The sequence below is a fragment of the Acipenser ruthenus genome, chromosome 20 (genome assembly GCF_902713425.1).
Source record: "Acipenser ruthenus chromosome 20, fAciRut3.2 maternal haplotype, whole genome shotgun sequence".
Classification (NCBI taxonomy): domain Eukaryota; kingdom Metazoa; phylum Chordata; class Actinopteri; order Acipenseriformes; family Acipenseridae; genus Acipenser; species Acipenser ruthenus.
In genome coordinates, this window is record NC_081208.1 from 15,709,393 (window position 1) to 15,720,237 (window position 10,845).

Below are 10,845 nucleotides of genomic sequence, written 5' to 3' on the forward strand. Positions count from 1 at the left end.
AACAGTAGGTAGCTTCGGGGAAGATCAGCTGGCTCTGTGTTTTATCCTCCAAGTCTGTGTCTCAGTCTTGCTCGCTAACCCACCTTTTTATCTCCCTTACTTTCGGTCTTAGTCACGTCATCCCCAAGCAGCTACTCGGGCGAAGCAGCAGGTGTTGGCCAGGAGCTGAAAGAACTGGTGTTTCACACTTCAGTCTGTGTGGCACAGTGTAAATGCTGCTCATCTCTACACATAGGGCCTCATTTACGAAAGGGCACTAAACATTATGGTGATCATGATTTCATGATTTCCGTATTTACTTTGCAATTGTATTCATTATCGCATGAAATAATGGGCATATTAAGGCACACACTGATTTTATTGTGCCACACTATGGTAATCAGAATGACTATGTGATGTGCATGGTCATGCATGATAATCAACTGTGCACCTTAAAGAGAGTGATAATTTATTTTTTATACACCAGGCTTTAAGCACTGATAGACACACTATTTAAACCTGTTTTCCTGGGCTGAAATGTATCTGGCATCATGGAGGGATTACTTGCACACAGAGGTGGTATGGGTAGCAGTGGTGGCGTTTGTCCCGTGGTGGCCCTATGCAAAGCTTGATTCCTGGGCCCCTATTCCCTATTCTTACCAGTAATACTATGCTACAATACCATGACTTTCAAACAGGGCAACGACACTATTAAATGTATTGCATTTTACAGCAATCGCAAAAATGAGTTCATTTTTAAATGTCTTTCTGTTTTTTGCTTAAATCGTGGTTACATGGTTACGCAGCACATACTGAAATAAACTTGCACACAGCTTTAAACCCCAACAGTTTTTTATTGTTTTTTTGTTAATCGCCTATGGCGTACAGATAAAAAGAACGGTAAAATGGCTAAAAGTCATTAATTCTGGTACAGACGAGGTGAATATACATTTTTTCTAGTAACTGAGCCACGTCAACAGGGACCCCCTTGCCGCCCAGGACCCCGTGCAATTCCATGGGCTGCGTGTGCCTAAAGCCGCTGCTGTTGTGAACGAATCGCTATCGTGCCAAAAAGGTTTTCTTTAAAAGGGTGTTTTCTTATCCAAAGTGTTCTTTTAGGAGGTGTTCCTATACGCGGACACTTAATTTTTTAATTTTTAGCTTAAAAACAAAATCAGACGCAATAATAATAAACATTTGAAAAGAGATGGGTTTCATATACAATCGCAACAGCCCAACATGTTCTCAAAGAGGCCTAAGTGTTTGCACAATCCACACAGATGTTGCGCTTCTCCACATAGTGCAGTGCACTTTCCACACACTGCCTTGGGCACAGCTATCAAGAGTCTTGTTCCCTTTGCATTTGGCACCCTGGCATTGTTGTCTCTTGGGGCTGGCACCGGGGTCGCTACCTTCAGCTGCAGGTACCTGCTTTGCACTCATCTTCTGTTCAAAATGTTTCTGGCAAATTTTTTCGGCTAGCTGCCCGAAACTGCACAAGAAAAACCAACCCAACAAACATGATCCAATCTCTGGCTGCCCTGTTGTCTTTGCAGCCAATCACAGTAAGAATAAGAACAATTCAATGTAACACAGGTAGAAGCACCCCAGTCCAGCTACAAATCCAAAACCATCTTCAGAGGCAACCGCAAAAAAAGGGGCCTATGAAATCAAATCAACTAGTTTATAACTTATTACTGCATGTCCTTATTTTATTTATATGTATGGCTTCATATTGAAGCTGTAACATGTTCACTGAGTTTAAAAATTCAATTAACTTGCTTGCTGAGCTGATGAAGAACCTTGTAGAACACACGCATGGTTGTACAGGAGTTATTATTATTATTATTATTATTATTATTATTATTATTATTATTATTATTTATTTCTTAGCAGACGCCATTATCCAGGGCGACTTACAATCGTAAGCAAATACATTTCAAGTGTTACAGTACAAGTAATACAATAATAAATACAATGACTTTGGTTCAAGTAAGTAAAACTGTGACAAAATAAAATTCAATATTACAGCAGATAACAGTGACAGTGATAGTTACATCAAGATATGATTAAATACAAAATACTACAGATTAAACACTTGGCAGATTACAGTACTCTGAAGTACAGGATTAAATGCAGTAAAATAGGGGGCAGATAAGAGCAAATAAAGCGCATTTAAGGAAGGGTCCCAGGGGAAAAACAGAGGAGTTCTACAGGTGCTGTCTGAAGAGTTGAGTCTTGAGGAGGCGCCGGAATGTGGTCAGGGACTGGGCAGTCCTGACATCTGTAGGGAGGTCATTCCACCACTGCGAGGCGAGGGTGGAGAAGGAGCGGGCTCTGGAGGCAGGGGAGCGTAGAGGAGGTAGAGCCAGTCTTCTAGTGCAGGCGGAGCGGAGAGGTCGAGTGGGGGTGTAGGGAGAGATGAGGGTCTGGAGGTAGCTGGGTGCAGTCTAGTCAAGGCATCTGTAGGCTAGTACAAGAGTCTTGAACTGGAGTTCAAAGTAACATTACAGTTTAAAATATAAGGCTATTTTTTAATGCCTACCCCATTACCATTAAAGATTGTACAGTATTTATCGAGATTACTCATGACTTCAAGGTAATGTTGTATTTTACCCCTCTGAAAATACATTTTACTCTCTCAGTGTTAAAATCAGAGGGTAAGTTACTCCCAGACCCAAAATAAAAAGGCCTCCTAGCAAGATGGCAGCCAGTTGGACTGAGCAATACAGAAACATGACTTTATAACAACATTTAAATATTAGAGCTGGGGGCTTGGAGCTTCTCTAAACTTCACTGCAGCGTCGGTGACATCATCTTCCTTTCCTGTGTGTCATGATAATGGAGAAGAAACAAAGAACCCACCAGTTTGATGGGTGGATCTCTATTAAATGTTTTCTGTATCATTGTACTTGAAAACTCGCTATAGAATCCTGGCTTTAAAACGATTGTGTATCTGTTAATGAAAGGGACAAACTGACAAGCTGTATTATAGCAGGGAGGCACAGGAGCAGCAGCACCACAGTACTCAGGTAAAGTCGTAGTGCCACAGTGTGCTGAGTGGAATCTGTACTGGATAGCGGATAGGCACAGTGTTTGAAACTGCTGGGAAGTGAAGGCTTTCACTTCCCCATTCAGCAATACTCAGCTATATTAAAATGGGTGTGAAAACCCTAAACTAACATAGTTCTGACCAAATCGCTGTTTCTCTGAAATGATGCTCTGTCGATTGAGGAAGTTCAAAAGCTAAATAAAGGGGGTGCTAAATAAAAACTTCCTGTTCTGCACAAATTAACATAGCCAGCCTTTGCAAAAAGCAAAGCACAGTTCAGCATCACACAGGGGTGCAAAAAAGGAGGCAACTACACTGCTGGTTTGTGCTGCATTCTACCAATAGCAGCCTCATCCCATTGTAGCTGCCCTATACTTGTTAGCATTGCTCCTCAGTATAATACAGAGCTACTGTTGTTGTGCCACTGTCTGTATTGCAGTTAAAGATTGTTATTGAAGGTTACGGCTAGAAAATGTTTGTGTCGGGTGCGTTTATTTAGTTTTCTATCAATGTGGCCCTTCTGGCATCCTCTGAATGCCTTTTCAATTTGTTATTTCATTTTAAACCGTTAAAGGCAAAATCATAACAAAACATAGAATAGTGTGTATACAGCTCTGGAAAAAAAGTTAGCATCACCTAGAATGTTTGAATTGAGACAGAATTAAAAAAAAAAAAAAAAAAAACTATATGAACATAATTTAGATATTTTATTTAAACTAATATAATTAAAGAAACTACAAAATGATATTGTAAAACAGTACCGGAATCCATAATAGTTGCACAGTGTGTTATGTTAGATTTCAAAATGTTGCATTTTTCAATTTGTTAGTTTTTTAAGTATATGGAAAACTACCAAGCGGTATGTAATTCAATATGTTAACATAACATTATTCAGCAGGTTTTATTTGATTTTTTGAAGTGTGTTCATTCTAAAGAGTGATGCAAAACCTTTGGCCATAGCTGTACATTGAGCAAAAAAAGTGGAGGGGCAAAATATACAGTTTGCCGTCACGTGCCCTTTCTGCCCTATGGGTTAGGCCCTCTGATTGTATCGACTGAAAGACTGCCTGCCCTGATAACTCATTTAAAGGTTCCAGGTAGTTTTAGCTACAGGCAGGCACACAAGCTTCCTCCCTCCTTGAAGCTTTCTGTCACTCTTTCTGTCTCTCTCATGTGAACTAAACATTCCCCTTTGTTTACATTGTTGTGTTTTTGTACACTGTCAACATTTTACAAGAAGCTCCTAGAAAGCTGATACTGTGAGGCATGTGAGGGTACATATGGAAATGAATCCATTCAATTCAAATACACTGCATCTTGTAATACAGAGCTGCTTGTCCAATCTCTAACATGAGTTATGGATGTCTGATTTACTTGCCTTCTTTTTTCTTTTTCATGATACTGAAAGCTATGATTGTAGGATATTTTAACCTCTGGTTATTTCCATGGTACAGACCACACACTCTTCAATATCCAGTCTTGTCCAGTATAAAGGAATCGTTGTCAGGCCATGTCAGATTGCTTCAAATGTTTAAACCTTAGTGTATAGATGCCATTCCTCTTGCATTAGGCTTCGTTATTGTTTTGGTTTCTTCTTTCTAGGTGTTGTGTCGCTACAGAAACGCCTGAAACATAGATCTCAAACTGATGCACAATTCTGCGCCGATTTGGTTTGCAGATAACGTCCCAAATTCTGGGCTGCTTTGGTTTTTAGATAACGTCCCGAATTCTGTATTTTCAAATTCAAGCCAGTTTTGGAGATATTCTGCTCAGCTGACAGCCGAGTTTCTAAGTCATGCATGCACAATTTACCATAAACTGGACCGTTAATTCATTTAAGAGTAACCCTTAGTACATGAATCAAAGTTAATGTATTTTTACTCTCCCCAGAAAACATTTAGGAACATGGTATACCAAAAAAAAAGTACATCACATTTGCTTATGTAATGTCCATCAATATATAGTGAGGCTTTGGGGTTTATCAGAACTTCTGGGTTTAAGAGACCAGTGCCCTTCAACAACTTCAAATAAATCCTATTGTATTGTATTAGTCAACATTTCCCTTATCTATTCCTGATAGTTTATACTGTAGGTCAGGGGTTTACAACCTTTTTTTGAAACTGTACCCCTTCTATCTGGAGATTTCAGCTCGAGTACCCCTTTACAATTTTCGCTCAACTGAATGGTACCTCAATTACAATAAAATGGAGAATAATCTGATGACCCCCCCCCCCCCCCGTTTATTTAATAAATTTGGGTGACAAACTGCTGGTTTAGGACAGAACAACATACAGTAGGCTTAATTCTTAAAACTTTTAAATACAAGTATTTGGATGCACAGAATTAAAAAGACAAGTATTGGGTTAGGAGCACACCTATTTTTTTGTAACTTTGACAGCCTTTTTTAAATTCTGACAGCCTTTTGTAAAAGTGAAGGCCTTTTGATACCCAGCATACACTGCAATACCCAGCAGAGTTATACACTGATATTCTGATAGCACAGCAATTAAAATGAAGTTGTGTTCCTCAAATACACAATAAATAGTGATATTTATAGGGTATACAGTTATACAGCGATACAGTGGTTTCGGATACTGATACTGTGATCACAAAACACTTGGAATGGACTTAAGTTGGTGCTTCTGTTGCATAAATACACTACAAAATGTGCACATTTCAGGTCTTATATATAATGGACATTTTTTGTATGTATTTTGTTATGGGAAACCGCGGTCGGGGGGGGGGGGGGGGGGGGGGTCCTCCTGTCGTACCCCATGAGTCCACAAATCCTGGGCCAACAAACTCGCTAGTACTCTCTTTAGATGCACAACAGTCTTAGCTAAAGAAAATGGCTTCTTTCGAGTTCATACGACCCACGACCGCCATTAGCTGAGCCTTACCCCGATGGTGGTTTTATAATGGGATTTGCCATAGGGAAGGGGGTGGTCTCTTATCGTACCCGTATCTCCACGACCCCTGGGCCAACAAACTCAGGACATTCTTTGCGTGCACAAGAGTCTTAGCTAAAGAAAGACATCAGCCACGGGTTCATACGCCACCCCACCGCCAGATGGTGGGCGTTGCCCCACAGGGGTTTTATAATGGGATTTCCCATAGACATTTTTCAGGGTGCTATATCTCAGGTTCCGGGGGTCCCCGAGACTTGAAAATCGGTACCGAGGTCCACCTCGGGGCCCCTGTCGATCCCTCCAAGCGACGTGTCCCCAGCTAGAAAGGACACCAGTTTAGACTTTTTTTTGCCAACCTGGAGCTTAAAAACTATTGGAAATGCAACCTTGACATGCCATCATGCTGGAAATGTGTAAATTTGTTGAAAATGTACCATTTGAAAACGGGTGGCTCCCTGTGAAAGAGGGCCCCCATACATGACCCTAGGAAGTTCAACCCGGTTTCTAGGCCCCAGGGTCATGGAGATATGACCACGAAAAGGGTAGTTTTTGGACATTTTTGACAGGGCGTATCTCGGGTACTGTGGGGGTTAAGAACTTGATTTTTTTTTTGCGGCGGGGCCCCATGGGGACCCACACAAGGAGTCACCATTTTCATTGGTTCAGATGCCAGGATGGCTTTGCAAAGTGAATTTTTTCGTCATGACATGAGTTTTTGGGTGAACCACCACACTGTTTTAGGGGGTGGTTTGGGGTGCTCCCCTGAGTCTATATCACTTTGAATGGTGGTTCTACGTGCTCGGGTTCGAGAGATATGCCTGAAATGTGTTTTTCAACCCTGCTATAGACATGAATGAGGCTGAACACCCTGAAAATATTTTTTGCAAAGAATTGCTACGAAACTGGGCATATTACATTCAGGCTGGTCTAGAACCCTTCGAACGGTGGTTATAGGTGCTCTGGTTCGAGAGATATGACTGAAAATGTGTTTTTTAACACTGCCATAGACATGAATGGGGCTGAATACCCGAAAATATATTTTGCAAAGAATTGCTACAGTGGGTGTATCCGTGCTGGGGTTGCATGGTGGTGTGTGCATGCAGGGGTTGCATGGTGGTGTGTGCGTGCAGGGGTTGCATGGTGATGTGTGCGTGCAGGGGTTGCATGGTGGTGTGTGCGTGCAGGGGTTGCATGGTGGTGTGTGCGTGCAGGGGTTGCATGGTGGTGTGTGCGTGCAGGGGTTGCATGGTGGTGTGTGCGTGCAGGGGTTGCATGGTGGTGTGTGCATGTAGGGGTTGCATGGTGGTGTGTGCGTGCAGGGGTTGCATGGTGATGTGTGCGTGCAGGGGTTGCATGGTGGTGTGTGCGTGCAGGGGTTGCATGGTGGTGTGTGCGTGCAGGGGTTGCATGGTGGTGTGTGCGTGCAGGGGTTGCATGGTGGTGTGTGCATGTAGGGGTTGCATGGTGGTGTGTGCGTGCAGGGGTTGCATGATGGTGTGCATGCAGGGGTTGCATACTGGTGTGTGCATGCAGGGGTTGCATATTGGTGTGTGCATGTAGGGGTTGCATGGTGGTGTGCATGTAGGGGTTGCATGGTGGTGTGTGTGTGTCCAGTGGTCTTATGGTGGTGTGTGCGTGCAGGGGTTGCATGGTGGGTGTATGTGTGCAGGGATTGCATGGTGGTACACGTGTGTGGAGGGGAATTGGAGTTCAGGTTTTGCACAAAACAGGGGCGGGAAAAGACTGGGAAGGGTAGGGCAAAAGAAAAATTACTACAATCATTTATTTTCACTGTCGACTCCCAGTCTCCTTTCCCTCACTTTATGATTTTATTTTGTGATTATTTAATTATTGTCAAAATAAACGGCCTTCATCTACTCACAGTTGCAGTCTCATTTCTGTCCAAAAATAACCTGATACACTTCAATATATTGATGGACGTTACATAAGAAAATGAGATGTCCTTTTTTCGGAATACCATGTTCCTTCCCAAAAATGTGTTTTAATATTAGCCTTTAATAAAGGAAAACGACTGCTTTAATTAATTGTCATGGATGACTTAGAAACTCGCTGTCAGCTGAGTCCCCAAAACTGGGCTGAATTCGAAAATGCAAAGCGGCCCAGAATTTGGGACGTTATCTGCAAACCAAATCGGCCCAGAATTTGGGATGTTATCTAAAAACCAAAGCGGACCAGAATTTGGGACGTAAATGAAAACAGGAGCAGTCTATATGTACAACTGTGATTACATTAGCGATAAACTAATGTATCCTCTAACAAAACTGCAATAGTGTATACATTTTATATTAAAATATATCGCAAAAACGATTATAGATATATGCTACTTGAAAGAAAAAAGTACACTACCACAGAAAGCCAATTCTTACATTTGTGCATAACATGATAATTCATATAAAGAAATCACCCATAGTTTGTTATATCAGTACAGCGTAATACCACATTATATTTTAATGATAAGTTTGTGGAAAGCAGATCACTCTCTCTGTCTGATCACAATGTTAAAAATGCCTGCAAGCTTTTCCACTTGTGTGACGACGTATTCATGTGACAGACATGGACCAATCAAAACGCGAGACTGTTAAGCGGTTCCATCCCAAAAACCGGGCCTGTGTCATACCTCACCAGACCAGACCAGACCGGACCAGACCAGACCAGACCAGACCAGACCAGACCAGAGCAGACAAGACCAGACCAGAGCAGAGATTTTAATAGCGTGACACTTTGGTGTTCTTAAGGCGAAGCATAGTTACTACCGACCGGAATAAGAGACCTGTTGGAAGGTGTTCAGAGGGTGTTTGGTGCGGTGAGTTTGTTGATTTGTTGTTTTGGACGTTGTGTAAATTATATTTCATATTTGCCATTCGCTTTTAGCTATGTAAAGAGAAGCTATGCTTGTACTGGGTCGCGAGTTTACCTCTGTTACAGTTTTAGTGCATTGTAATTTGTGATTGGTGTGTATGCTGCTGCTTATTGTTTTACTATATTGTATGTATTTGTATTAAGATATTTGGGTTTGTCTGATTTTTTTAAAGGGGAAACTGGGTTGCATAACTTGCTGTATTGTATTAAATTATCATTATTTTTTTTTTATCCTCCCCAGATGTGCAGATACTGTAGTTGTGGGTAATTAGTATTGATTTTGCTTGTCTGTAGTGGATTTGGCTATTTACACAGAAGGTATTTGGAGTTTTCACTGCTGTTTGAAATTGTTTGTATATTTATGTTATTTCTATTTAATTATATGTTTCTTTTGCTTTTTGACTGCGCTTTTGGGATTTGATATGACTGTAAATTGACTGCAATTTAAGATTTAAATTGATCCTGGTGCCTGTTAACCCTGTATCTGCTGCTGTCCCCCTGGGACACCTTTGGAAATGAGCTCCTGAAACTCAAGCAGCCTCAGGGTTTGGGTTCCCGGTTCGTTGTTGTTGTTTCCTGGTGAGACCGCTACTAGGCCAGGGGCTGGGAGATTATTATAGGCTGGACTGTCAATATTTTAATTGTGTATTTAATAAAGTATATACCTTTTTACCAAGTACTGCATTGTGTGTGGTTGTGTATGGTGGGTCGGTGCTGGGTTACACTGGGATCCTTGGAGCAGTGGTCGGGTGGACATCCCGACGTTGTGGCCAGCAGTGTGGAGTAGTGGTTAGGGCTCTAGACTCTTGACCGGAGGGTTGTGGGTTCAATCCCCAGTGGGGGACACTGCTGTTGTACCATTGAGCAAGGTACTTTACCTAGATTGCTCCAGTAAAAAACCAACTGTATAAATGGGTAATTGTATGTAAAATAATGTGATATAATGTATAATATGATATCTTGTAACAATTGTAAGTCACCCTGGATAAGGCGTCTGCTAAGAAATAAATAATAATAATAATAATAATAATAATAATAATAATAATGGGGCCACTGTTCTGAAGGTGGAAGAATCTGGGGCTGCTTACAGATACGATTTTGTCACGGAGGTCATGAATTTGAAATGGATGTAAAACGCATTTGGTTTGGCATTTCCTTTAAAAAATTCAGTACGTCATGTAGTGGAAATACAAATATGCGAGTATCTGTTTGGTTGTGTATGCACACAGTATTTACATGTAGCTATGTAGGTCAGCGAATGAGATTTGTATTTTGTCGCTGAGCGAGCATGTAAATGAACACAGATCGTATGTTTCTGTAAACTCTCGGTTGTGATCTTCACATACATACAGCACTTGTCTGCTTGACTCAGTCTCTTCTAGTTACAATAACACTGATGAAGGCGCTAGCCTTGCAACACTACATACTGTGATTGTGGAAAAATAAAATCAAAGCATCCCGGGTAGATTACTCTAAGGGGTTATTTTTTCTTGTGCAACACCCACAATCAAACCTGACCTAGAGAATCACAGAACACAGCTGTGTAGCGAGTATGAAGGCAGAATCTCAAAGCGTTTTTATCACCTGGGAACCAAAAAGTCACCTGACACCAATGTGGCAGCCATCTTAAATCACAGGTCAAAGTGGCTGCACAGTTTCCACAACACTGAAAATATGAAGTTGCAGCTGCAATGATTTATGAGATATTAGCTGTAGTAGTGCAGCGGCGACGGGTTCACTAACTCATACTATAATTAGGGCTTCTGATTTTCAGTTTTAACTGATAAAGCATCCCGATACAAAAAAAAAAATGAAATCGGTGGATAGCCAATAAGGAAAGCACCAGAAAAACTGTGGAAATGGTTAATCAATTCACGTTAACTTTACCCCTTTCCCATTAAAAAATAAAACCTATTACAAAAATAATAATAAATACATTTCTCAGTGCTGATGGGCAAAATCCCGCCTTCCTGACTTGTATCTATCATTGATTCGTTCTGAATACTTTGAACCAGCCCCAACTAC